This window comes from Sorex fumeus, unplaced genomic scaffold (assembly GCF_029834395.1).
Source record: "Sorex fumeus unplaced genomic scaffold, SorFum_2.1 ptg000014l, whole genome shotgun sequence".
NCBI lineage: Eukaryota > Metazoa > Chordata > Mammalia > Eulipotyphla > Soricidae > Sorex > Sorex fumeus.
In genome coordinates this window covers 4,216,046-4,227,885 of record NW_026606071.1, presented here as the reverse complement: position 1 = coordinate 4,227,885, position 11,840 = coordinate 4,216,046, and positions in this window count along the sequence as shown.

Below are 11,840 nucleotides of genomic sequence, written 5' to 3'. Positions count from 1 at the left end.
TTTCTTTGAGTTTTGGGGGCCACTCCCAACTGTGCTCAGAACTTGCTCCTGGCTCTGTATTCAGGGATCACTCGCTGTGCTCGGAAGACTGTATAGGGTGTCAGGGATAGAATCCAGGTGTGCTGCCTGCAAAGCAAGTGCCCTACCCATGGTACTATCTCTCCACCCTCCAGAATAAATTTCAGTTTTATCTCTGTCTGCTACCTTTTATCGGTTTCATATAGTTTCAAGGATACAAATCTTTTACCTTTTTGGTTAAAATTAATTATTTTGGTGAAGTTTGTTGGCATCCACAGTGGAGAGATACAGTCCATTCTTAGTATAGTGCCTTAGTACTCTTCTGCTTTAGTGCAAATGGGGAGAGGGATAAAGCCTTGGGGAAGGGGATAATTAAAAAGTTCCCTTTAGGACCCTCATTCACTGTGCTTGGGGATCATTCCTGGCAGGGCTCAGAGACCATATGGAAAGCAGGGGATTGAAACCTGGTCAGCTGCATGCAAAGCAAAGGCCCTACCAACTGCACAATTGCTCTGGCCCTTATAACCTATTTTTATTGCAGAGCTTAATACAATAGCCAGAATATGAGAACAACCCAAATGTCTAACAACCTATGAATGGATAAAAAGTTGTGGTATATACACACAATATAATACTATGTAGCCATAAGAGGAAAAAATCATGCAGTTTGCTTAAACCCAAATGGCATTGAAGAATATCATGTTAAGCAAAAGAAATCAGAGGGAGAACAAATATCAGATGTTCTCACTTATTTGTGGTATATAGAGAAACAAGGCAAGGGAATAGAAGGTATCAAATGTTGGCAAATCCTTGTTCCCAAATTACAGAATTGAGAATGACAAGAAAGGGGAATGTGAAGGGGAAAGAAAAAGTGGACTAAAGATAACACTGGGACCTTTTGGGCTCTTTGATGGTGTTGATGTGAGATAGCACATTAAGAATATCTCTTATAATTTAATTAAAAAGCATCAAATAAATAACTTTATTTAATGTTGCATCCTACTGCAGATGTCACCAAACTTCACTAGTGACTTTCTTGTTTTCCCCCACCCAAATTTCTGGGAGGAGCATCAGCAGACTCTTTCCCGTAGAAGGTGAGGTGAAGGGATAACTCCATTTCTAATGACCATGAAGTGGTCTTTTTTTTACCCTGCTACCTCCATTAATGGAGAGCTTCCAGCAATTTCTGGAAAGCCACAGTTGATGATTGAGGAGTCTATGGTCTTGAAACATAAGATTTTGCTCTTCTTCTATGGATTTGATTCTGTAGGACAGAGGAAAGCTTCTACCCAAAGTTTCAGAACATCTTACAAGTTTTAGAATATGCACAAAATATTAATGAAGAGATTCAAAAAGAATTTTGGGAACAGATTTCTCTCTCACATTCCCTTTGTTGTGATGCTGGAGTCATGCAATCTTGGTTGTGTGTAATTAAGAAACTTTGCTGTGGCATAGAGAATCAAACATGGCAGAGCTCAGATCAAATATGTGAACGTTTTCAAAGCTTCCCACCTACAACACTGGTACTCTCCACCAAGTCATATGCCGGGACCCCTTCTTGAAACACTCTTTCCCCCTTGAAGGAAATGGTGTATCTAAATATGTTTAAATTATACAGAAAAATTTAGATGAATAAAAACCTAAAGAGGAAACTGTAGAGGTGAGTGATGTTTTAAAATCATTGGCTTCACAGCCCCCAGAGTGGGAAACCCCTCCTCCAACAGGTGTGTTGACCCTCCTGGCTGTGCCTAGCCCCCTGCCTCAACCCTGGCCCCCCAATCAAAGGGAAGCACCTGCCCCAGCATTTCACACAGAAAGACCCTTCCCCACCAGCTGCCGCCCCCAAAGCACCAAACCCATTTTTCCACCAGATGTGTGGACCCCTATCATTGCATCCCTGCATCTACCAATCACGGCATACCTTAAAAATCTCTAACCACAAAACCATGAGGACGCAAAGCGGCCATGAGAAGAAGTTGCTGTGTCTAGAACCCCCATATTAAGCACTAGTTAACCCAGGCATCACATATCTTTACCCATCAATAAGCCATGGTAACACACAAAGATAACCCCACTGCAGGGGCAAAAACATATAACAACACGGGGTAAAACTTCAAAACACAAAGGTCACAATGGTAAAACAATGCAGAAACTCATCAGGCTTAATGATTGAAGTTGCTAGTCCAGATGAACAGTAATAATGAACTAGATAGCTTCTCAGATCACTCGATCACTTGACATCCAGTAACTCATCGATTTGCTCAAGTGGGCACCAGTAACGTCTCCATTCATCCCTGTCATGTGCTAGTGTAGCCCAATGGCATCTGCTTGTTCTAGAAACACAAAGAGCCTCAAACCGATTGTTCAGGGTCTTGACGAAGAAGTCTGACCATCTCGTAGGTGGGCGGCCATGCAATCTTTTGATGTCCTGTGGAATCCAGTCGGTTATGGCTCTAGTCCAGCGATCATCTCCAAATCTCATTATGTCTCCAGCCCATCTGATTTTTGACACCTTGGCAAATGAAACAGCACCCCTGATTCTTGACCTCCACTAACTCCACTACCCAGCCACCGCCACACTCCAGGACACTTTCCAGATGCTCGGGCCGAGACTCATGCATGAGTGAAGCCCCACAGAATCAGGTAAGCAGATCTCTGAGACATCGGACTCCAGGCGCAACTGACCCAGGAACAGAGATCCTCTGCCTGGTCCCACCAACCACAGGTGACCAAGGGATTAAAACCAGAAGCCCCAACCTACCCTGCCCTGTCTGCTTCCACCAATCACTGGCGACCTAGGGATTCCACACAGAAGACCCACCCTACCGGCACCAGATAGTTCCTCACCAGCAGACTTCCACTATCTCCACTACCTCCACTACCCAGCCTCCGCCACACTCTAGGATGCTTTCCAGACCACGCAGCTGCTTTGCGGTTGTGGGACACATCATAGGACACTTAATACCCATCTTCCTGGATCACCACACCATTTTGATAGGGTTCGAATATGGTTTGAACCATGGGAACACTTGCAAGGGTGATTAGAGGCCGCCCTAAAAGCCTATATCCCTCTCAAAGAGCCTGGCAAGCTACCAAGAATATCCCACCCGCATGGCAGAGCCTGGCAAGCTATCCATGGCGTATTCAATATGCCAAAACCAGCAAATACAATGGGTATCATTCCCCTGACCCTGAAAGAGCCACCAATATGGAAGCATAAGAAGGATGAGGAAGGAGAGGCTGATAAAATCTCAAGACCAAACTAGGCTGCCAAAACAAAGAAAGACAAAAATGACTGTCTGGACTTTCAATGCACATACGCTGGCATCAGATGCATCCATCGACGACCTGATGGTACAAGTGCAAAAGATCAAGTACGACATCATTGGTCTGACCAAGACTAGAAGGCATCAGTCACATCACACCGTTTTTGACACTGGAGAAGAACTGTTCCTCGGAACATGCAACAAAAGAGGCGTCAGAGGCATCGGTGTCCTTGTCAACATGAACTTGGCCATGAGCATTGATTCATTCGAATGCCTAACAACCCGAATCAGACGATTACACTTGAATAGATATGGCTCACTGCTGGCAGTTTCTATCTTCATTGTCTACGCACCAACATCCAATTATGATGAGGGGAAATTGAGAAGTTCTACACGGAGCTGGAGTTCTATGAAGAAGACCACACCTGATACAAGATCAGTGATTTTAATGCCAAGATAGGACTGAGAAGATCAGCCAAAGAAGTCCACATCGGGACCCATGGCCTAGAATGGAATGAAGAGGGTGAGAGACTGTCTGAGTTCATCATGTCGACCAAGACTATCCATGGTAACTCACAGTTCTAGAGGGCCAAATCTAAACCTCTCAGATAAAGAATTTAAAATGGAGCTTTGAAGGATGTAGAAAGAGCTCAAAGAAGAAATGGGTTTCACTGCTGATAAAATACAAGAGGCTATGGAGCAGAAGTGAGGAAAATACAAACAAAAATACAAGCAGAAATGACAGACTTAAAAAACTTGGTAAGTGAAATGAAAAACTCAGTGGAGGGCCTCAGCAATAGAGTAACAGCTGCTGAGAATAAATCAGTGAACTCCAAGATGATATGCAGAGACTCTCCAGAAAACAGCAGAAAATGGAAAAGAGCCTCAAAATAAACCAACAGATATCAAGAGAAAATCAGGATGAAGCCAAGAGAAATAACATAATAATCATTGGAGCCCCAGAGGGACAGGAAGAAAATCCTGACGAAGAAACTGTCAAAGACATAATTACCAAGACATTCCCAGAGCTGAAGAGCACATGCAATCAGATTCAGGAGACCTGAAGGATAGCAGCTAAAATAAATTTAAATAAAAATACTCCAAGACACGTCCTGATCAGAATGACAAAAACCATAGACAGAGATAAAATTCTGAAAACAGCTTGTCACTGTCACTGTCCTCCCGTTGTTCATCAATTTGCTTGAGTGGGCCCAGTAACATTGTGAGACTTGTTACTGCGTTTGGCATATTAAATATGCCACAGGTAGCTTGCCAGGCTTTGCCATGTGGGCGAGATACTCTCGGTAGCTTTCTGGGCTCTCTGAGAGGGGCGGAGGAATCGAACTCGGGTGGAATTCAGGTCGGCCAGGTTGGTTTTGTGCAAGGCAAACACCCTACCCGCTGTGCTATTGCTCCAGCCCCCCAAAACAGCAAGATCTAAAAAAGTAATTATTTATAAGGGAGCATCCTTAAGATTCACTGCAGACTTATCCGATGAAACCCCAAGGGCCCAAAACCAGTGATGGGATATAGTGAAAAAAAAACTCAATGAAATAAATGCCTCCCCTAGAATACTTTATCCAACCTGACTCTTATTCATATCAGAAGGAACAATACACAGCTTCAAATAACAATTCAGGAACTTCATAGCCTCAAAACCATGGTTACAAGAGCAACTAAGCGGACTACTTTAACACAAGACAAGACCCTCAAATACACCAAACTTTGGCAGAAAGATGAGACAAAACCCCATAACCATAATCTCTCTCAATGTCATTGAGCTAAATGCGCCAATTAAAAGACCCAGAGTGACAGGATGGATCTGAAAATTGAACCCAACATTTTGCTGCCTGCAAGAAACACATTTGAACAACAGAGCAAACACAGACTTAAAATGAAAGGATGAAAAACAATTGTACAAGCAAACAACTCCCTCAAAAAAGCTTCGGTGGCCATACTAATATCAGATCACACAGATTCAGACTGAAGGTTACAAGAGACAGTGAAGGGCATTTCATAATGATCAAAGAATCTGTATCTCAGGAAGAACTCACACTCTAAAATATATATGCACTTAATCAGGAATCACAAAACACTTAAAACAACTGCTCATAGACTTGAAGACACTGATAGCAACACAATAATAGTTGGAGATTTCAACACCGCTCTATCACCTCTCAATAGATCAACCAGACTAAAGCTCAGCAAGGACATACTTTATCTGAGTGAAGAAATGGAAGACATGGGCATAGTAGATAAGTATAGGACATTTCATCTCCAAAAAGCTGAATACACATTCTTCTCAAGTGCATATGAGAAATTCTCCAAGAGAGACCACACGCTGGGCCACAAAACATACCTCCATAAAATTAAGAGGATAGAAACTGTGAAATTGTATCAACGATCTTTTCAGATGCACTGAAAATAGAAGTGAATCACACACAGAAATGGAAAATCAAATTGAACACCTGGAAATTAAGCAACTGACTACTGAACAATGAGTGGCTTAGAAAGGAAATTAAAGAGGAAATAAAAAGATTCCTGGAGATGAATGAGTATGAAGACACGAGTTACCACAACCTACGGGACATGGCAAAAACTGTGTTAAGAGAAAAGTTTATTGCTCTACAAGCATTCCTCAGGATGCAAGAGTGAGCCCACTCACAGCTTAAGTTCTTGGAGAATGACCAACAAAAGGAGCCCAAATCAGTCAGGAGGAAGAAAATAATAAAACTTATAGAAAGCATTAATGACATGGAAACCCGAAAAACAATCCAAAAGATCAATGAAACCAAGAGCTGGTTCTTTGAGAAAATAAGATCAATAAACCACTAGCAAGACTCACAAGGAAAGAGAGAGACCCCTAATAAACAGAATCAGAAACGAAAAGGGGGACATACAACAGAAACCACAGAAAGTCAAAGGATAATCAGAGATTACTTTGAGAAACTTTATGCCATGAAACAAGACAACCTCAAAGAAATGGATACATTCCTGGACTCCTATAATCTCCCAAAGTTGACCCAGGAAGACTTAGAATACCTGAACAGACCAATCATTATCAAGGAAATTGAAATAATAATCAAAAGTCTCCCAAAAAAACAAAAGCCCTGGCTCAGATGGATTCACTAATGAATTCTTCCAAATCTCAAAGAGAACTTACTCCCCAATTCTGTTCAAGCCCTTCCAAGAAATTGAGGAAACAGAAACACTTCCAGTTTCTATGAGGCAAATATCACCCTCATACCAAGAGCAAACAGAGACACCACAAAAAAGAGAATTATAGGCCAATATCCCTGATGAACACAGATTCAAAGATCCTCAACAAAATACTAAGCAAGTAGAATCCAACGACTCATCAAAAAGATCATACACCACAGTCAAGTAGGATTCATCCTACAGATGCAACGATGGTTTAACTTCTCAAGTCAATCAACATAATACACCATATCAAAAGAGGAAAGATAAAAACCATATGATCACATCAATAGATGCAGAGAAGGTATTAGACAAGATCCAGCACTCATTTATGATAAGAAAGCTCAGCAAAATGGGAGTCAAAGGAACTTTCTCAATATAGTCAATCCATCTATCATAAGCCCACAGCAAGCATTATTCTCAATGGGGAAAAACTAAAAGTCTTCCCTCTAAGACCAGGAACAAGGTTGCCCACTGTCACCACTTCTATCCAATATAGTATTGAAAGTACTTTCCATAGCAGTTAGGCAAAAAAAAAAAAAAAGATATCAAGGGCATCCAGATACGAAAGGAAGAAATCAAGCTCTCACTGTTTGTAGATGACATGATATTTATACTTAGAGAATGCTAAAGCCTTTACCAAGAAACTCCTAGAAACTATAGGTTTGTATAGTACAGAGGTTACAAAATCAATACACAAAAGACCATGGGTTTCCTATATTCAAATAATAAAAGAGAATAAAGATTTTTTTAAATCCCATTCACTATAGTGACTCAGAAAATCAAGTACATTGGAATCAGCTTAATTAAAGAGTTGAAGTACCTACACAAAGAAAACTACAAAACACTACCTCAAGAAATAAAATAGGATACTAGGAAATGGAGACACATTCCCCTGCTCATTGATTGGGAGGACTAACATTGTCAAAATGGCAATACTTTCCAAAGCTTTATACAGATTCAATGCAATCCCTATAAGTATACCCATGACAATTTTCAAAAAAATAGACAAAACACTCCTGATATTCATATGGAGCAATAAACCCCCACAAATAGTTAAAGCAATCCTGGGGAAAAAGAAGATGGGTGATCACCTTCCCCAACTTCAAACTGTACTACAAAGCAGTGGTAGTTAAAACAGCATGGTGTTGGAATAGAGACAGACCAGCAGACCAATGGAACAGAGTTGACTATTCTGACACTACTAGCCTTTCAAGTATATGATCACTTAATCTTTGATAAAGTATATGATCACTTAATCTTTGATAAAGAAACAAGAAATGTGAAGTGGAGCAAGGAAAGCCTCTTCAACAAGTGGTGCTGGGAAAATTGGACAACTATATGCAAAAAAAATGAAATAAGACCTCTGACTAAAGCCAAGCACAAGATTCAGATCCAGATGGATTAAAGACCTTAGTATCAGACCTGAATCCATAAGGTACATGGAGGGAAATGTAGGCAGAACCTTCATGATATTGAAGTTAAAGGCATCTTCAAGGATGAAACACCAATGACCAAGCAAATGGAAAAAAAAATAAACAAATGGGATTATATTAAAGTAAGAAGCTTCAGCCTCTCAAAAGAAACAGTGACCAAAATACAGAAAGCCCATGGAATGTAAAAAATTATTTACCCAATATATATTATATTCAACCCCATCAAAAAATGGGGAGAAGGAATGAACAGAAACTTCCTCAAAAAAGAAATACAAATTGCCTAAAGGCACATCACCAATCATCAGGGAGATGCAAATCAAAACAACAATGAGATATCATCTTATACCACAGAAACTGGCACACATCAAAAAGAACAACCAGTGCTGGCGCAGATGCATGGATAAAGGGACTCTCATTCATTTGGTGGTGGGAGCACCGACTGGTCCAGTCTTTATGGAAAACAATATGGACATTCCTCCAAAAACTGGAAATTGAGCTTCCAAATGACCCAGCAATAGCACTTCTTGAAACATATCCCGGAGATGCAAGAAATACAGTAGAAATGACATCTGCTCCTGTATGTTTATTGAAGCACTGTTCACAATTGCCAGTATATGAAAAAATTCCAAGTGCCCGAGAACAGACGACTGGTTAAAGAAACTTTAGTATATCTACATAATGGAATACTATGCAGCTGTTAGGAAAGATGAAATCATGATATTTACTTATAAGTGGATGGACATGGAGAGTATCATGCTTAGTGAAATGAGTCAGAAAGAGAGGAACATAGAATGACTGCACGCATTTGTGGAATATAAAGTAACGTAATAGGAGACTAACACCTAAGGACAGTAGAGATAAGGGCCAGGAGGATCACACCACGGCTTGGAAGCTGGCCTCACATGCTGGGGGAAAAGGCAGCGAGGACAGAGATGGAATCACTAAGTAAATGATGGTTGGAGGGATCACTAAGGATGTGAGATGTGTTCTGAAAGTGGACTATGGACCAAACATGAGTGGTCTCTTAGTACCTGTATTGAAAACACCCCAAAGGAGAGAGAGTAAGAGGGAATGTGCCTACCATAGAGGCAGGGGCTGGGAAGGGATAGGAGTGGCAGGAAGGATACTAGGAACATTGGTGGTGGAGAATGGGCACTGGTGGAGGGATGGGTGCTTGATCATTGTATGACTGAAAAGTAATCATGAAAGTCTGTAGGTCTGTACCTGTATCTCAGGGTGATTCAATTTTAAAAAATTTAAAAATAACAAAATAAAATCATTGGCTCCATGCAGCGGTGCCTGGTATTAAGGTGGTAGCCCACCACTAAAAATCACAGTGTTGGGTTAAAAAAAAAATAAGTCACACCTGATGATGTTCAGGTGTGACTCTGTACTTAGGGATCACTCTTAGCAGGGATTGGGAATTTATGGAAAGCCGGAGATAGAACCCAGGTCAGCTCCGTGCAAGGCATATGCATGCACATGCACACATACACATACACACATACACACACAGAATAAGCAATTAGTATACATAATAGGGGCAGGGCTAAAAAGAAATAAGAATAAGCAGATTCTAGGGCTAGGGTTTGTTGATCAGAGTGCTGGCCTGTAAGAAATCCTAGGTTTGATTTCTAGCACTGTATAAAAAGAAAAAAAAAAATGAAAATGAAAATAAATCCAAAACAACTGAGGTTCTATCGATTCCTGAATGCTACATAATAGGCTCATGAAAACATTTTTTTATTCATCTTCAAGGTTTGATGCCAAATCATCTTAGAGCCTGAGCAATTAACTGACTTATGAGAGTTAATATGAAGTATGGTGGCAAATTGTATGACAGTACTGAACAATACAACTTCAATCCTAAGGGATCCCCTACATACCAGAATTATTCTCTTATTCTCTAGTACAAAATCATCATGGAGAGTTCTGGCATCTCAAGGCTCAACACTTACTGCTATCGGTGATACCTATCTGATCCAGTTCCAACAATCAGCTTCTATGGGACCTGATCTTTGCACGTGCAAGGCACCAGATTCTATCCCTGGAACCATGTACCACACTCCAGTATGTCAAGCTGTGGTTCTTGTGATTCTCAGGCACTGTCAAGGAAAGTCCTACAACATTTTTTTAAGGACAGAGATATAGTTCAGGAGTTGACATGAGTGGCTTGCACACAAAACTTCAGTCCAACCCTTGGAATCATATTTGGTTCGCTGAACACCACCAGGAGTCACTTCTGAGCACAGAGCCAAGTACCACAAGGTGTATCTCCAAAACAAGAAAAAGAATATTGGTCTAAGGTGATAGCTTGAAAATTGGAGGAAGTGCCTTGCACGTGCAAGGCCGTGAGACTGATTCTTGGAAAAACATTTCAAACACATAGGACCACTAGTTGTGACCCTGGTAGCCCCAGCATCTCCAGGCCTGAGCAGCACTTTTATTAACAGCAAGTACTAAATGATAACGCTTGTTCCTCCCTAGCCAAGTATTAAAGGAAGTGGTCCTTGGACCCTGAGTACTGTTAAAAAAAAAAGCATTCTTTAAAGAGTAGTGATGCCTTTTATCTAAGAATTGTCAACTGTGGTAAATTATTGCCTAGCCTCTTTCTGCAACCCCTTATTTCTCAGTTGAGACACATAAAAGATGGACTAAACATTGTCAGCTTCATATGTGGAAACTGACTAGAAATGTGAAATTGTATTCTTAGTTGCATTGACCCTCAAATTCTCCTGAGTTTTTCAATATAGAAAACATCTAATTTAATAATGAAGCAATAAACTTATTTTAAATAAAATTCTACTTAGAAAAATTGAGTTATACCCAATTCTTGTTTGTGAAGTAAAACAGTTTTTATTGAAACTTATTTAAAAAGATGTGAGGGGAGATAAAGAGAGAAACATATATTGAAGAGAGAATACAGGCTTCTCCAGAGTATAAATAAGCAAGTGAAGAAACAGAAGCCAGAAAGATAGGTTCAAGGGGCTGGAGTGATAGCACAGTGGGTAGGGCGTTTGCCTTGCACGCAGCTGACCCGGGTTCAATTCCCAGCATCCCATATGGTTCCCTGAGCACTGCCAGGAGTAATTCCTGAGTGCAGAGCCAGGGGTAACACCTGTGCATCGCAAGGTGTGACCCAAAAAGAAAAAAAAAAGAAAGATAGGTTCAAGGGAGAGCAAAAGCTTGAAGAGTAAGCTTGAGTTAAAACCAACCTGAGATCAAAGGTAACAAAGGCCATATTTACAATATTTTAGAGACAAGTCACTTTTCCTTTGAACTTAAATATACATTATTTGTAACACTGAAAGTAAAAAAGAATTTTAATGTCATCAAAGAAATTATATTCAATAACATTAACAAAAACATTATTTTTGGGTCATCTACTTTTATCTCTAACTTGACACAACCACCTAAAATCCTACAACTCTCTATTGCCTGTATCAAATCTAATATTTGATGTGCAAGTCACATAACTCACACCTGACCCAGAGTTGTACAGGAAATCTAGATGACCCACCAACCTATGGAATTTGAAATATTCTTTCATTCCTTCGCTAGTCACTGAATTTCCCCAATACTTAATCTCTTTCACTTAGTGTTTATTACAAATAAACATTATAAAATAATTATCAGCAAAAATTGCTAATATTTTTAAAAGTAAATGCTACTAACTAAACCTTTCTGTAAGTATGCAAATTGTTTAGCAGTATAATGAGATAACATGGTTTCAAAATAGATATTCCTGAATATTAGGAACAAATTGAAGCATATATATATATATATATATATATATATATTTCTACATAAAACAATAAGAAAACTCTAGAATAATGTATGGAAATATATAAAGTTAATACTCTGAAATACCTACTCCATATTGTTTAATAGCCACGATTATGCTTTTTAGTATCATCTTTAG